Genomic DNA, 17679 nt, shown 5'->3' on the forward strand with positions numbered 1-17679 from the left:
TGATACCTACAATCAAACACCTGCTATGAATTAAAACATGAGGAAAACATTTTAGCCTTAGGTAGGTGTCCACTCACAGTGAGTTTGGTCATTATGATGATGAGGATGGCTGTTAACAAATTAAGCTAGACCAAACAGGAGAAATCCCCTTAAAGGAGAAACATTTTAAGTCAATGAGCATTTCTTTTTGGATGAATTGCAGAATATTCTAATGATTTTTTAATAAACCAAATTTTGTCCATTAATTATAGATTTACAGGTTCATGGACAAGTCTCCAGAAAAAGAATTAGAGGCCTCTTACCTCTGTAAACTAAGAAAGTAAATTTTAACAAAAATCACGGAGGAGATTATACCTCATTTGGGAGAGTAAGTGCTTAACATGCATGAGGCACTCAGTTCAGTCCCCATTAACTCCATTTAAAAACATGGTTTTTTAGGAAATGGAAAATTAAAGCAAAAAGATGGAGGAATACAGAATTTTTTAGAGACTCATCTCAGATTTAAGATGGGGAAGAAACCATCCATTTCTCAGAAGAAATCTTGAGGACTATGTAAACTGGATCTGAGATGTCTAGTCCTTTAACATTATTCAAGAATTCATATTACCAAGTCTTAAAATTACCTGATAACGCACAGTGGTGATACTGATCATAACAGCTTCCATCACAGATCGAGCTCCGGCTAGGACTGCTCTGTTCTGACATCTCTGCCCCTCAGGCCTCACCAGGCTGAGAGCACTAAATTCGGTCATTCAAGAGCATCTTTTGTAAGTCCTCCATTTGTGCTTCTGACTCTCCCCTCACCAGCTCCTCTGAGGGAAGCACTGTTATCATCTTTCCCACTCACAGATAAGGCCACTGAGGCACAGAGACTAAACTCGTTCCAGGTCACATTGGCATTAAAGGAATTCTGTATTTCTGCTGTTTGCTTTTGACAAAGGAATCTGAGATATCAATTCAAGGCAGACTGTTAAATAATCAAGTCTGTCAGGTCTTCACCTCAAAGAGCAGATAGTATAAATTCCTGATGTAGGATGAGGCTGCCGCCACAAACTGACTCAGCTTGAAATTAATATCCAAGATGAAGCAGCGGATACACGTAAATATTCACGATTGTCAAGTCTGCTCACGGGTCTGGGCCCTTCACTGCCTGAACGGGGGTGAAATCCCCACCCGTGTCTGGGAGAGATGCACGGTGCTTCCCAGGCTCAAACAGGCTTCACGGGCTATTTCCTCCCACAGACTGGCCTCAACGATTAAAAGCTCTCAAGGTTTTTACACCATGCAAAACAAAAAGACATTTCTGCAGATGGAGCACTTTCTTAGGCTTAAATCTTTTTTTGCCTACACTCACCCAGGGGGAAAAAAGAAACATGACTCTGCAAAGTCTCTGACCCTCACCACTCACAGGAGTAGAACAGCCACAGCAGAAGATGGCTCTTCACATTGCAGGATGAGAACAAAATAAAGATGCCCCAACAACAGGCACTCCCAGACACAGCGCTCAGCAGTCTTCTGCAAACTCACGGTTGTGTAGCACCCATCACCTTCTATTTCCAGAACACTTCATCACCCCTAAAGAATCCGCCTATCACTAGCAGTCACTCCCTAATCCCCCTCCAACCAGCCCCTTCCAGCCATCACCTGCTCTCTGCCTCTGCATGTGCCTTTTCTGGGCATTTCAGATCACTGAAATCAACAATATTTGACCGTTTGTGTCTGCTTCCTTTCAATTAACAAGCTGTTATCAAGGCTTGTATATTTTGAAGTGGTATCAGCATCTCTTTCTTTTTTTTTTTTTTGAAAACGTTAAAGATTATTAGAAGGTGGTAAGCACTATCAAAAAGAGTAGAGTGGAGCATAAGTGATTGGGTTTCAAAGGGAAAAGTGTGGGTTGAACAGTCAGGGTGGACTTCCAAAAACAGGTGGCCTTTTTCATTTTCCTCTTTTTTTTTTCTTTTTTATTCACTCTTACGTGTGAATAATCTTCCACTACATGGAGATACTACATTCTGTTCATCCATTCAGCAGCTATTTATGGACGAGTTCCAGAAAACTGAGTGTAAGAGTTGACTAGCATGGATGGCATTTAAGCAAAGGGCAAAATGTGCTTTCAAAAAAAAGCCAACAAACAGAGGCACAAGGAAATTCAGTGCGTTTCTGAGCAAAGTGCTTGCTTGCTTCGGCAGGACTACCGTGCAGGACTGTGGCGGATATTGGCAGGAGTCACGGTGTGGGAGAAACATGAGAAGACTCCCCACTGCAAGTAGCTCAGACAATTCTCCTCCCTCATCCTGTATTGTTAGAGCAATGTTTCTAGGTTACTCTTATTTCAAGTAATAGCACTTTAACTGCACATCTGATCATCTCCATCAGACCACCTTTCCTCCAAGCAACAGAAAAGCATTCAATGACCTGAGCAGCTCCAGGACATAATGGTGATGGATTAGGGAGTCCTGCAGCATTCCAGCCTGCAGGCACAAACCCCACATGTGCCCTGGTGATGTCCAGAAAATAAAATGCATGGAAATATCTCACTGTTTTTACACGACATCTGCCCTCAATTTGCCCCAAAATCATGCTCGCAAAGCACTAATCAACCCTCTCAATACAAAAATAAAAAAGCTAAGAAGGCAAATTTAGGCTCTTTCATTGAAAACCAGCAACCATCACTGCCAGTATCTGAGCTGGAATGCTCCTGACTTTGAAAACCACTGCGCAGTTACTTTTCAAGCGTAAAACTCATATATGTATTCCATGTAGATGATATTGCAGTAGGATTTTTCTTTTCAAAATTTCCACTTGCAACATTAGCACAAGAAAGTTTATGTATAGGCTTTAAAAAAATCAATTATCCTCCACTTTCTTAATTTTGAACTAATTATTATTTTATAAATGTGGCTATGCTGCGTATTATAAACCGTTTGATTTCTGAAAACAAGACCTTTATGACCTCACTATTTCAGAGAAAACTTTAACGATTCTTTGAGAGGTGGGGCCTGGGGCGCCCACTATCAGCTCTTTAAATACTGACAAGGATGTGCTATGAAGTAATGCAAAGGCTCTAACTCCACATTAGCTCAGAAAGCAAAGAAACTACACCAAAGACTTCCTTAAATATTTTATATATTTCTATTCTTTTGAATATTAAAGTTCTTAAATGATATGATTTTTTTGAAAAAGACAACAGCTGTATTAAATTTCCCCTCACCAAGAAAGCAATCTTTATGAAGTAAAAAACCCCTATGGAAATCGAAATGACAGGACGTTTCTAGCTAAGTGAACATCCACATCTGAACACAAACCTAAATCCGATAAGATCTCACTCGAAGGAGCTCTACAAAGTCCTGGGCAACCCTGGAAATTAGCTCTTTTGTTCCAAATGTTGGCTGAGCTAAGATCATCACACTAGGCAGGGAAGGAGAGAAGAGGAAAATCCACCTGGCGGCCTCCATCAGTTTTCTTCCAGCCACAAAATGCCTCTAGGTCGGCCCGCTAACAAGTCCCCCAATAAGGAAAGCCGGCATCCACACTGCCCCTGCCATCCCCAAGTAGCCCCGATGCCCATATCCCAGCCTGTGAATGGTCTTCTAATGATCCCCCAGTTGGTGGCACCCACCCCCTCTTCCCCGCTATACAAACACAGAGAGCCACGGCAGCCTTCCCAAATCACAAATTTGATTACATCAACCCCCACTTCAAACCCTTTAGAGGCTCCCTGTTAGAGTTCTAGCCCCACCCCAGACCCTGCTCGCCCATCCTCACCTAAGTACACAGGTCCCCAGTGACCACAGGGGCCCCTGACCTGCTCCTACTTCCCACTTGCTCCAGTCTCATTTTGACTGTTTCCCAAGGAAGCCTTCCCTCCCTCCAACCTCCACAATTTGTTCCTCTCTTCCTAGAACATTCTAGGCTAAGTCAACTTCTGACAATGCTAAGCTCTCAAGAATCAAATACATTTTGCTTACTAAAGTGGCTACACGCTCTCTCCCCTAGACTCACAGAAGTGCACGTGTAATGTATAAATGAATGACCGGTTGGGTCTCAAAGGGACAGACATACCTGCTCTCGCCCGTCCCGATCCTTCGGTCTGTAGAATATCAGAAGCAAAACCAGAAGTACCTTTCCTGAGGGTCACTTCTGTTGACACCCTTCACTGCCTACTGTGTCAGTTCTAGTAAAACTCAACTTCTTCCAAAGCCCTACATCCCGGACTCTCTCCAGTGTCCTCCCCAGCAGGGGCTCCCTCCACCCTGGACTGCACAGGGCACTCTCCCCGGGTGCCCACGCCAAAAGCCTCCAGGCCTCTGCCCGGGCTGCACCTGCGATCTGAGACACATTCTTGACTCCTTCTCCTGGCTGACTCTTACTCTGTCCTCACAACTGAATGTAGAGCCCATTTCTTCCAGGAATTCCTCTCCGATAATGTCCTTTAGGTCTTGTCTGGTCTCTATCTATAGCAGCAGTACATGGTGACCAACTGGGTGTTTGCCCGCTCCTTTGAGACCACGAACACTTGGGAACCACGTGGGAAGGAGTGAGAGATTACAAGACGGTTGAGGGAAGCAAAAAGCAGAAATCACAGTCCAAGTCCCAAATTCAAGGATACTTTCTCAGAAAAAAGTATAAACTATTTCACACGTGTGCAATTTGGCTACTATTTTTGTGGCTTGGGGACAGCAAGAACTTGGTGTTCTAGTCCAAAACCTAGGTTACATGCAAAGAAATGTATATATTCATATCCAAAGGAAACAAGAGCTGCTCAACAACAGTTTGCAGTTAGAACTGAAAGGAACTTTGATAAAGGCAATCTCTCTCTCTCTCTCTTCTTTCTTTTCTGGCATCATATAATTTTAGAAGTATTTGCGTGACTAACAGACGTCTACAGCCCGTGATTCTGCACTGAAGTGTTTGGGGCTGAGGAAGCCCAGATTACATTCACTCTGTAAATGCAATCACACTAACACACTGATAGGTGCCGTGTGGTGAAACTGATGTTCCAAAGCAGGCAACCTTATTCGGTAAGAGAACTCTGAATAGAAAGGAAGAAATGCAATGTCCTATACTGAATTTCATTTGCTATATGGGCCATTAACTGATAGTATATCTTGACTAATGAAACCCAAAAATAAATTGTCAATGTCGGTTTTCTTCATCTGACCATTTTATGCTAACTTCGGATATTAAATCCTCACTCCATACGGAAGCTCAGGCCTATGCTGCAGCACAGTTACACCCCGTGGAAGAAAGCCGACCAAGGGAGAATTGGAGAGTTTCCCTTTAGAAGCTGCGAAGTGTGGTTTTACACCTGTATATCATTTGCAACCACATCATCGACAATGGAGTTAGACGTTACCTCTGTGGGGCGAAAAGCACTGCATGCTTCAGAACGATCAAAGAACGCTGAGCTTTGTGAAACAGTCCTGAGGCACTTAAATCATACTTTTTCTGAAAGGCTCCAAATCTGACCCACTTCACCATTCCAGGTATAACAGGGAAGTACTGGAAACAGTAGAGAGAACATGCCCTTGAAGTCTGACAAGGCTCTGCTTGAATCCTGCTACAGCATTTATCAACCGCTAAACAAACCAATTCCTTAACCCCTCTGAGAAGGCTTCCCAATCCCCAAAAGGGGGCTGTCAGCGCCCACCTGGGAGTCATGGATGTGAATGAAACACGCAAGTAGGGCGGCCGACTGCTACCTGACACGGGGCCTGGCTAGTTTCGCTCCGCTGCCCTTCTGCCCCTTTAAACTTGCACTGATCACCCTGGTAAGGATCAAGTCCCCGGAACAGACTGCCCGTATCTTCTGTGTATCCCTGGATACATGACTTACACTTAGGAGGCCAGAAAAACAACTGCCTCCTCCCAAGTCACTAACAATATTCTTAAGAGTCTGGGTATTTTTAACTCTATTTTTCAGGGAGACTATTCCAGAACTTTCCAAGCACCATTCTCCAGGTTGGCTCCCCTCCCAGTGCCCATCCTTCTTACCTCAGATCCTCTGTCTGACTGCCTCCTGTTCATGGGAAAGCGAGTCCGGTAGGGTGGGGACTCCCTAGGCCTCCCTCCCTCCCTCACAGGTGACTGTGAATACCTTCTTCCCACTCCAACTCCAGCTTCTGAGGATTCTAACCTTCCGTATCCTGCAGCCTCTGCACCTTCCTAAGATGCACACGTGGCCAAGACTCTCCCTTTGGATTTCTTTCTGGCTGGCCCTGCTGACCCCCAGGCCCCTTAAGGATAAATGGGATTGCTCTGAAAATGATAAACGCCGCTGGCTGACACACCAAAGCTGCGTGGTCTGGGCTTACCTCCAACAGAGGCACAGCCCTCCCCTCCCTCAGCCTCAGTCTGCACCTCTCGAGATGATCTAATTCACATGCAAGGCTGTGAACACCAGCTAAGAATGACGACTCCCAACTTGTATCTCTAGTCCAGCTCCTTCACCTGAGCCCGTCTCATAGAGCCGAGTGCCTCTTTGAAGTCCTAACTTGGATGAAAAATGGCATCTTAAAAATGCCTCATGTCCACCATTTACTCTGGAATTCGATTCCTGGCAGGTACCTCCCAGACTCCCCATTTTAGTAACAGCCTCAGCACCCACCTAGTTGTCTCAGCTCACATTCAATTTCCACTGTTCCCTCCCCCCGGCCCTGCCCTGGAATCAGTCCTTTTATTTTCGCCAATAAGCTGATCTCAAGTGTGGTTTTGCAGGGACCATGGCCGGAAACACACAAGCTCACAGCATGGTTCACTAACAGTCCACCGTAGGGTGCTCCCTGGAGGGGGAGGCATCTCCTGCCGCTGGTCACCTCAGAAGGCACTGGATTCACACACAGGAGGCCCAGGAGAAGGGACTCAAGATTTTCCCGTGGTCTGAGCTTTGAAGGGCCCGAGGTCTGGGGGAGCTCCTAATTAGCAGACACACTTGCCAGTGAGCAGATGAGGATGGGGGAACCCACGCAAGGCTGTTATCACTCCAACTCCTGGGCTCTCAGGAGCCACGGGAAAGACCTGTGTCCAGTGTACAGCCCAGCCATCACAGATCCCAGCCTGCATTTGCCAACCCGGACAGCCTAGACTCCATCTACTTGCGACATTTACTTCTGTTCTGTTCCCCACCCAGAATGTGATGGACTCATTCAGATATTCTGGCCTGTCTCAAGCGAGACAGATTCAGTGAAAAATGAAGTGTCCACATTTGGACCAGAGCATGAAAGGAGAAACAAGGCCTCATGGTCAGCATGATGGTGGTGGCCACACCCTTCCACCGGGTGAGATGAACCATGGTGAGGGTGAGAATCCAGGGTCCTAGGTCGGCCAAATCATCTTCCTTCACGGTTGTCTGGGGTGTTGGAGACTGACTACCACAAACTAACGACACGGCTGTCAGTGGTGGATGTCAGCTGCAACAGAAACGGATTCAACTCTTTACTGCCAACATGGGTTAAAAGTAAAGGCCGGGGCAGGGAGGTCTGCACGGCTGCTGAGGCAAACCACAGACCCAGCTCTGAATGCCCACTGGCTGGAGCAGAGAGGAAGCTACGGCCCTTTTAGCTGTCCCTGTGTCCAACAGATCCAGGTGAGCCAGCTACTTAGGAGAAGGTCATGTTGTCCTGATACCCAGAAAAACCAGCCTCGTAAAGGGAACAAATAGTGTCATGGATTTTAGACCCAATTCTGCCCCTTTATGAAGGCAAAGTAAAGTAAATGGCACGGGGAAGTTGAATGCAAAAAAAAAAAATTAAAGAACCAAACGGTGACCGCTTCCTCCAACAGCGTCCCCTGCAGCTGTCACCCCCGAGCCGGCCACTTCCTCACCAGTGACCGCTGGCCAGGAAGCGCCGTCACGCACGTCACACAGCGACAGCCAGGAACCGCGTGCCGAGCACGTTTGTGTAAAAGCAGGAATCGAGCAAAATGCTGCAGAGTTTGAGCTTACAAGTTTAAATACTCCATGAAAAGAATCCCTGAGCAGCCGACTAAATCAAGTCGCATCTTACTTCTTCAAAACAATCAAACAAATTTAATAAGGGCGCATTTGTCACCAAATAAAAGGAGGACCAAACAGGTCCCTCAAAGCAAGGATTTTAACAGGTATCTAACACCAGTGGGTAATGTGCTAACAAAGCAAATATTCCAAAACATTAGAAAATACAAAATGACTAGGATAATACATGGATCAAGACAGATATTAAGATTTTGCTTTTTAAAGCGATGGAGACAGTATGGAGGGCAATCTGGCTATTTCCAATGCAGGGTGTGCACAGCCCACATTTTCAGATGCAACAACATGCTCACTGGGCAGTACAAATGAAAAAGGAATAAAGAAAAAGGAAAAGAGGAACAAGAGAAAATTAGAAACACACAAGAACAAAAATGATTTTGACAGCATGTACAAGAATTTACATGAGTGTGTGAGGCCAGGGACGAGGGGATGGTGAGACCCACCCTCACCCCCTGCTCCAGGGAAAGCAGGGACCTAAGGGGAGCGGCGCTGCCGGGGGACCCCAACGTGGTCAGCGCCCCTAACCAAAATTCCACCTACAAGCTTCAAGGCAGCTTTTGAGCTACAAATTGTGGTCGCATTTCAGTCTGGACCGTTTTACTCACTTCCACCAAGAGTAGCAGGAGAGAATTAGGCTCTGCTCCTGTACCAAAGAATTGTTTAAATAATTAATGACTGTGGAATACTAAAAGCAACAATGGGGTAAAAGTGACTGGAGGAGAATGTGCTTGACCCGAGCTCACTGGCCGCGTTATCTCACTGACGTTCAGAAGCTGGCTGAGCCCTTATGGTACCAGAACAGACAGACCCAAAAGGAGGGAGGTTTAATGCGCTGGTGTATTTCGATACTGGGAGCCATGCCTGGTACACGAGGTTCTGGGTAAACAATGGGGACAGTGTCAACCACTGTGGGCTAATTACACATCCGGATACTCTGCCAAGTCCCAAGGGCAGACTTCAAAAGACAAAAACAAGCTGGCATTCTCTGGTGGGGCTGCAGACTCAGAGACAAGCATTTGTTGAGCAAAAATATCACCAGTGCCTCCTATGACAAAAGAGGAGGCACTGGCGTGGGGGCTGGGGCAGGGCTCCAGGCTTCCACTGCTCACTCACCAGTCTGTCCAGGGGGAGAAGTGGTCCCTGCTTATGTTGCACTGATGCACCTACCTTGACTAATGCCTGGGGCCTCAGCAGGTGTTGACAGGAGAGATGAACGGAGCCAGACTTGGTGTAGCACGGTGCTGGCAGCTATGCCCTCAGCAGTGCCCAGGCTCCTATACATGCCAGCTCATCTTAAGAAGCAGATGGGGAGTGCGGGCATGTAGATCACAGGGCCCTGAGAGGACAAGTACAGATCATGGCTACAGCATGCCTCTCCCCTTCCTTAAGTCATAGAGGTATGTCTGGGAGGAACAGAAAATTCATCCAGAGCCCGCTACATTATCTCTCGCAGGTGGGACTCGTGTCCCCTGTGCTTCTCACTCACAGGGCTGGTCTAGACATTCTTTTTATCAATTCTCTAGCATCTTCTCCTCCAACTTACCAACAACCAGAGAGTAGGATCTGATCTTAGCTAAGTTCAAGAGTCACAGAGCACTTCCTTCACAGCGGGCCCAGAAACATGTGCCAGGTTCTCCGACCGTCACCTGTGGGACCACCATGAGCCCTCTCCAGACTCAAGGACAGAGGCCGTAGGCCGGGGGAACACAGCTTCCCTCACTCTCCCCAGCAAAGGTTTCCACGTCTCGGAAAAGGCATCTCACCCTCTTCTGCCTGAGGGACAGCACAACAGATACACCGGGAAACAGAGCTGAAGTTGGGGGGGTAGGCAGCCCAGAAGAGCTCGTCTGTACTTCCGAGGCAATGTGGGGCCGTTGACTTAATCACAGGGAAAAAGTGAGAATGAACATTTCCCTGCTCTGTCCCATACACCGTGATACGCCTTTCCCTGCATAAGGAGTTCATTCGGAAGTCCCCGGCGGTGTTTCTGATGTCCTAACTTGGCATGGAGGCTGTCGGGCAAGAAGAGAGGGCCTGAGCAGAATAGGTGCTGGGCCTGGGAGGCAGGAGACACCGGCTCCAGCCCCAGCTCAACCAGCTCCTCGTTCCGCCTCTCGGGGTTCAGCATCTCATCTATAAGCAAAGGGATGAGACTGTCCCAGGACAGGCTGCCCAACAGAAATGAAATGAGAGCCATGTAAATAACGTTTCCCATTTGCCACGTTTAAAATGGTAAACAAAGAAACAAACCAACAAACAAAAAACAAATACTAGAAACTGATTTTAAGAACAGATCTTACTTAATCTACTGTATGTAAAATACTATCATTTTGACATGTAATCAATATAGGAAGTAAAGAGATAGTTTATATACTTTTACTAGACAAGCCTCAGTGTCTGATGTGCATTTGACCTAGAGCACATCTCAGCTCAGTCCAGCCTCCTCCCCAGTGCTCCTAGCATCAGTGGCTTTGGCTACTTTATTGGACAGCAACCCCAGGGGTCCCACCATGGTCATGGCTGTAAAGCGGGAGTAAGTGTCCACACTAACCCTAAAAGGATCTCTCTGAAACAAAGGCGGATTCACTTTGAAATGTCTGGAAACCGGCGGGCTGCATCTCCATCTCCCCTTGGCTACAAGACAGACTTCTTCCTTGCTGATCCCTTTCTGGATGTAGGGAAGCAATCCGGCACAAAGCCAGGGTGGACTGGCCTCCAGGTAAACTTACCTGCTGTCTGTGTCCAGTCCCATGAAGTCCTCCTTCTCAAACGGGATGCAGGGGAGGGGGATCTTGTCCCCAGAATTCTTGGGGCCACCATCCAGCCACTTGGAATTGAGCAAGATGAAGAGTGATTCAGTGAAGTCCTCGATCCTCTTCTCCACCACCCTGCAGTCCTCTAAATTTGAAGGCAACGTCGGTGCGCGGCTGCTCGACTTCCTCCACATGCAGTACAAAGACAAAGAGCTGAGAGTCATTATCGAGGTGCCATACAGCTCCTCTGCACGTGGAGCTTCTCCAAGGCCTTGGCAGAGAGACAGTCGGTAATGGTGACAAGGCCCACGACCTTGCAGTGTTTCTGGAAGACGCTCCACCCATTCTCGGGCACATAGCGGTGCCTGTAGTGGATACAGAGTGTCCACTGGGAGCCACATGGGCTGATATGGCTCACCGAGGTGAGTAGCTGACAGATGCAAAAGAAATTCTCCTCTGAGATGATCTCCATGGTTTGGACTACAACGGGAAGAGTCTGGTGGTCCTCAGCACACTGCACGTAGTCAGGGATGCTCATGTTGCAGGCCCTGCCGAGACAGGAGAGGAGATCAAGGTACATACTCTGCTGTGTGCTATGGGCCCATCTGGGTTGCGGTGACCTGGTGTGTACCAGACAGAAGGCAAGGGAAGCCAAAGCAAATCCAAGGGTACAGTTTGTCCTCATAGTCTGCACATGGCTACTGTAGCTCGGATCACATTACCCAGCTTTTGGTCTAGGCTTCCTGCCTCTGCAGAGAAAGGTCATTTCTTATTTTCTATTTCCAAGCACCTAGCAAGGCCCTGATGCAAAGTCACTGCTCAAAAATGCTGAATAAAGAAATGAACAAAGGAAATGCTTCCCCAACCCCCTTCAGCAGAATATAAAGAGAAGGACCACAGTAGGATCAAAAGATCTGGATTCCTATTCAATTTATTTGAACCCCTTAGCTTCATAGTAATGGATAAGAAAACTTGCCTTGGGGTAGAGGGTACTGTTCATTGGTGGAGCACATGCTTAGCATGTACGAGGTCCTGGGTTCAAACCCCAGTACCTCATTTTAAAAAATCAAACAAATAAATACACCTAATTTCCCTCCTGAAAAAGTATTTTTTAATTCAAAAGTCAAAAAACACCTTGCAATTGACACAACATTGTAAACTTGACTATACATCAATTAAAAAAAATCCATGCCTTGCAAGAATATATCTGGATTACGGATGTTTGCAAATGTAAAATGCATAGGGTACCACCTGCATAAAAAGTGGTGACTGTACAATTGTACTATCCCCCCTTTATGAGCTATTCTTCCTTTGGGGGAGTTATAACCTCTCAGAGCTAATTTTCTCAGTTTAAAAAATATAAATATTTCCTGGTTCTCAGTACTGCTGAAGAATCAGATAACCCTAAGAAAGCATCTGACCCACAGAATTTACTCAATAAATGTTTCTTGAATGAATGAATAAACAAGCAAAGTGAATGCTGCTCCCTGCCAAAGACCATCATAATGATACTTCCTGGGAATCCCAAGCCCACGTTCACCAGACTCTGCACTAACAATGTGGGTGACCTGGGCAGGCCTGTGTGCTTCTCTAAGCCCCAATTTAATCGTGGATAGAAATGAGGGCAATAACACAAACCTCAAATTGTTAGTGAGTCAGTAATGAATTGTACCCCAATATTGCAAGATGGAACCATTAAGGAAAACTGGGCAAAGAGTCCATAGGCTCTCTCCATATTATCTCTTACTACCACATGGGAATCTACATTACATCTCAAAATAAAAAGTCTAATTTTTTAAAGAGGTTTTCGAGGTTAGGTGAGCTCACTGTCTCAAATAAGGAACACACAGTACAAATAGGACAATGCCCAGCCCATGAGATACACTCAGTTAACATTCCCACTGAGCCCACTAGTCCCTCCAACTTCTAATGGTGTCCACTTCCAAGAGCCCATGTGACCATCCTTGTTCTAATTTTCTATTTGTAATTTTTTTCTTTTCATTAAATAGAAACACCCAATTCCATAGAATTCTTACCAGATATCATGATGGCAGCCCTTCAAAACCTGACCACAGAGATCATGATGGCAGCCCTTCTTGGTGAAACAATAAAATGAATAGCCATTTTCACAAGACCTCTGAGTAAATCTACTAGGGAACTTCATCCTGGACTGAGGAAGAGGACTGGGGAGGAGGGGGCATTCAGGGGCACAGAGAATCATGGGCCACCTGTCCCACGATGGACTTTAGACTCACCCTCACCCTTCAGGAACTACTAAATACACACAGACAGAGTGCTATGGACAAGATATTTTTTTTAAACAAATCCCTGAATACCTAGCAGGTCTTGTTTCTACCCATACACAAATGGCTTATTTGCATAATGTTTCACAAAAGCCTTAAAATATTATCACCCCAACTTGACACATCAAGAAACTGAGGTAGAGTAGTTTATCACATTCTACAAGATTAGAGAGAGGCCACGTCAGACACCGTATTTAAATCCAAGCCCCTGCTCCAGTGGTCACACTAGAAAGTGTGACATACTGCCCCTTTCCTGCCCTCTCCCTGCAATCAATCTCTGAAGAGTCTTTTCTGTGTCACCTGGAATCACAATCACATTCATTTTCCACAAAGAGCTATGTCACTCCTTGGAGGACTTTTCAAAATCTAAAGGGTTGGTTTGAGAGGAGAGATTTGCATTTTCTGTTTCTCAAAGGAAACATGGCTTTAAAAGAAACTGAAAAGTAGTTATCTAGTCTAAGCCCTCATTGAGCAGAGAAAGAACCGGAGGCTCAGAAGAGATGAGGAAAGGGCCTTATTAACAAATATTGCCTCAGCGCAGCACCAAGCCAGACCTGGCACTTCTAGGGGAGGATCTGGAAGGCCCAGGAGAATGAGTGTTAGAAAACAGAAAGAGAAGAAGCATACAAGGCCCCGTCTCTTCACCACCATAACATGAATTTCCACCAAATTACCCAGAATGGGTGCAGCCAATATTAAGTTTGTCAAAAGAGGTTATAGAATTCTCAACCATAGTGGAAATTCGAACATTTACTGTGCTTTTTTCCCAGTTCAAGCATCAATTCAGTGGGCATTCTGTACCAGGGACTACACGAGGCCTGGGGTTCTCCCAAATACAGATCTCTATTACCACGTGTGCAAACCACATTAAGGCCACCAGAAGAAAAGCGCCCACAGATAAGATGGAATTACTGAAACTGAAAGCAGCAAAAGAGCATATATTACTAGGAAAAACGGTGCTCCTAGTAATGGACTCATGGACATAGAAAGCAAACTGTGTTTAGCAGGCAGGAAAGGGGGGATTAACAGATACAAATTAGTAAATATAAAATAAATGACAAGGACCTGCTACATAACACAGGGAACTATATTCAATTTCTTGTAGTGATTTATACTAAAAGCAATCTAAAACATATATATATACATATGCATATGTTTATAACTGAATCTCTGCTGTACACTTGAAACTAACATTGTAAATTGAATACACTTAAATAAAAAATAATTTTAAAAAATAAGGAAAAATAAATGCAATGCCATTAAGAAAAAATAAAAGAACTCTCTAATCCCCTTAACTGTAGGTGGTCGAGAAATCTAGCTGCAAACACCAAGTCCACTGGATCACTCCAGCACTGGCTGTCACTCTTTCTGACCATCAGAGAGTCACTTGCTTCACTGAGGTTACTTTTCTCTTCTGTGAAAGGCTACAGTTGCAACTAATGATGTATAGAATCTCATCATTCACAAGCCCAAAAAGTAGTGAGGACTTCACATGGGCCAGGCTCTGGTCAGATGAAAAGATAGGGTCCCAGATATATTCATGGGTAGAAGAAGTTTATGCCATAAAGGTATAAATTCTTCCTGTTTTGATAGACAGATTCATTTCAATTCTGGTTAGAATTCCTACCAGATTTTTCTTGGAATATAACAAGTTAATTTATGGTCAGGAATAGCCAAGAAATTTCTTTAGAACCACCACTTGGGAGGGGTGGATAGGTCATTCATTTCCACTGCTCTTTCTGAAGTGATGAAAACGTTCTGGAATAATAATGCATGCACCACTGTGAATATGCAAAAAGCTGCTGAATTGTACCATTTAAATGGATGGAATTCATGGTGTGTGAACTATATCACAATAAAACTGTCCTATGAAAATTATTTCTTGACAAATATTTTTCAGTTTATACACTAGTCTGTCCCACAATTTAAGAAAAACAAAAAACCTAAACAAGCCAAACTATGCCAGGAGCACTTTAGGGCTGCAATATGCCTGGGTCTCCAAGGCCTCTGGTGGTGCTGTTCCTGTTAACACACACTAGCTGGGCTGGGCTAGTTAGGGACTGTAACTATCTTTTGAAAATCGAGGATCACTCCTTTCACCCTGGGAGAGGGAAGGAAGGAGGATGTCACAGCCTCATGCCTTCAGCACATTTTTAACAGAACCAAGCCCTGCTTTCACCACTGCAATCCCTCTCACTATAAAAACACGTGACATCAACAAGCACCGCCATCATAACACCTGAAAGTGTTCAAGGTACTTACCTGAGGCAGAAACATGGAGGGGGGAGACAGAACCTCGCTTAGCAGTGACGCTCCCTTTTCCCGACTCCACCAGGAGAAGCTGGGCGTTAGAGCCGGAGGCTTTCAGCCCAGGTAGCAGCGCCCACGCCACAGAGCTGGTCCTCAGGGAGCGGGAAAGGGAGAGCAGGGCAGCCCCGGGGTCGCGGGGCAGGGAAAGCGGGGAGGGGGACGCGGGCTGCAGCCTCGCTCGGAGGACAGCCCCAGCCACAGTCCCAGGCGCCCGCCCCCGTCCGGGTCCGCAGACCCCGCCCGCCCGGGACACAGCCCGCCCAGGGGCGGGGACGGGCCGCCGGACGAGAAGAGGAAGCCCGGGAGGAGAGGACTAGCGGGAGGGAGAGGGGAAGGGGACGCCAGCCGCGGACTGAGGGGATCCCGGCTGGGTGAGAGATGGCAGGTGCACACCAGGCCCTGGACACTGTGGCCGGGACGCCGGGGCAGGTGGCGCTGGCAGAGGGGTCTGGCCTGAGCAATTCATCTGAACACGGGCTGACTAGCGCCCTTGGGGTCTGTGACAGGCGGACCGCCCTCCCGCAGCCGCCTGACCCCTTTCCCAGGAGCCCCCCACCTTGCACTTCCACAGTCAGAGGCCCCGACCCCAGGCAGGAACCAAAGGCCTACCGGGCGACGTAGTTGAGAAGCCTTTGGGCCCGATCCCCGGCTCGGATATGGAGCTCCCAACCAGCGGACCACTTGGCACTGACTGCGCATGCGCAGGAGGGCCAGCGATCCTCTCTGGGTTCTGTGAGAGAAGGTGGGACAGCGAGGGAGGGAGAAGATGGGAGCGGGTGGAGAGGACGGGAAAATTGGAGGGATACAGATGGACAGGATGAGCAGAGAGAAGGAAGGGATCTGGAGAAGGGAGGGTCTTAGAGGAGTTGGAGAAAAAAAGCTTTACCTCTGGGGCACCCCTAGGCGGCAGACCTGCCTCTGTACCCTTCTGTTACCCTTCAAGCCCCGCAGCTCAATTTTACCACCGTGATCCAACCCTCCGTCCGATGCTTCTGCAGAAACCCTAGGGAGATCACACCCGTTGCCCCCACGCGGAGCTGGGTTTTCTGTTGCTCTGAGAACCAAGCACCCGCAGGTGTTGTCGCTCAGAACTACCTTGGGAAGAGCACATATTCCCCTTTTACACGCTGGGAAACAGGCAGGCAGGATCTCTGCCTTAGCTCCACTGTCCCAGGTGTTGGGCTGGCGGGGAGCGGGATGGTACAAGATCAGAGCCCCAGACAGAGCAGACTGCCTGAGTGTTGGTGCATAGTCCCCATCCCTCCTGGGTAAACCATACCCCACCCTAGTGGAAACATCAAGGGCTCACAGTAGTTCCCTGGGTGTGGGAGAGCTGTCCTCATGTGAAGGAAAAGTCCAGCTGGGCTAACAAGCTAAGTCACAAATCTAAGTGTGATAAGTGTCAGTTTACTGATCTAAATTATGCTGGGCTATCTCGTAAATCTGAAGTTTAGTGTCAGTTTATTGGCCTAACAACCTAACTCGTAATTCCAAGCTCAACAAGTGTCAGTAATGTGATCTGTTACAAATTGATAAGCTCCAGTGTACTTATTCCTTGCTTTTTGTTCTTTGAGCCTTATTGGCTAATGCCCCCTTACTTGTAACTAAGCCTTTAAAACCTCATGTGCACGTCTTGGAGGTACTCAAAACTTCGGAGCCGAAGCCCCTCTGAGCCCACCGGCATAATAATTCTGAGTACTCCAACACTCCGATTGGTGCTTTTGTCTTGGCTGGCCTGTTTCCATAACACTCAGCTCCAGTGCCCAGCTTTCTAGGTAGATAGGAGTGTTACCAAGTCGAAATTAATTCTCCTCAGTGCAGGACAGGCCAATAAGTTGGGAGACCAGATGTTGGGGCATGGAATAGCAAGTTTCTGTAGACCTAGATGGCAAACTAATGTCCTGGAAAACCATCTCCCCAAGTCACAATTCAGGCTCCTTTCCTATGTGCTTGGTTAGTGCAAACTTCTTAGTGTAGGAATTCCTTCTTGTTAGAATCCTTTCTTCTTGCAGCTATCTGCGTGGGTCAGATCCCTGTAAACCTCCAACAAAAGAAACGTTATTTTCTATTCTGCAATTTGCTATCTTTTAATGAATGAAAAAGTGTTAAATATCCTTAAAGGTCAGAGCCTTCAGAATAGGGTCTCCTGTTTATTTCAGGCTCTAGGCAACATTGTTTTACAAGCAAGATGAAGCCTAGGTGACAGAGCATAGGGTTAAATTCAAAGGAACAAATCTAATATGGAGTCAGATTTGTTCTGTTATATTACCCGGCCAGATGCCACTTGAGGATTTAAACCCCT

The 17679-nt window shown here is 46.6% G+C and overlaps 1 protein-coding gene across 1 annotated transcript in view; it reads right to left on the reverse strand.

The window, feature by feature from the left end:
• LOC140693984 (uncharacterized) overlaps positions 1-17679 on the reverse strand; it is a 244706-nt gene that overhangs the window by 11312 nt on the left and 215715 nt on the right. The window contains exon 1 of the transcript XR_012069705.1: positions 10741-10973. The gene's annotated coding sequence lies outside the window, so the exon portion shown is untranslated. Of the gene's footprint in view, positions 1-10740 lie in introns of the transcript that reaches the window.

This window comes from Vicugna pacos, unplaced genomic scaffold (assembly GCF_048564905.1).
Source record: "Vicugna pacos unplaced genomic scaffold, VicPac4 scaffold_20, whole genome shotgun sequence".
Taxonomy (NCBI): domain Eukaryota; kingdom Metazoa; phylum Chordata; class Mammalia; order Artiodactyla; family Camelidae; genus Vicugna; species Vicugna pacos.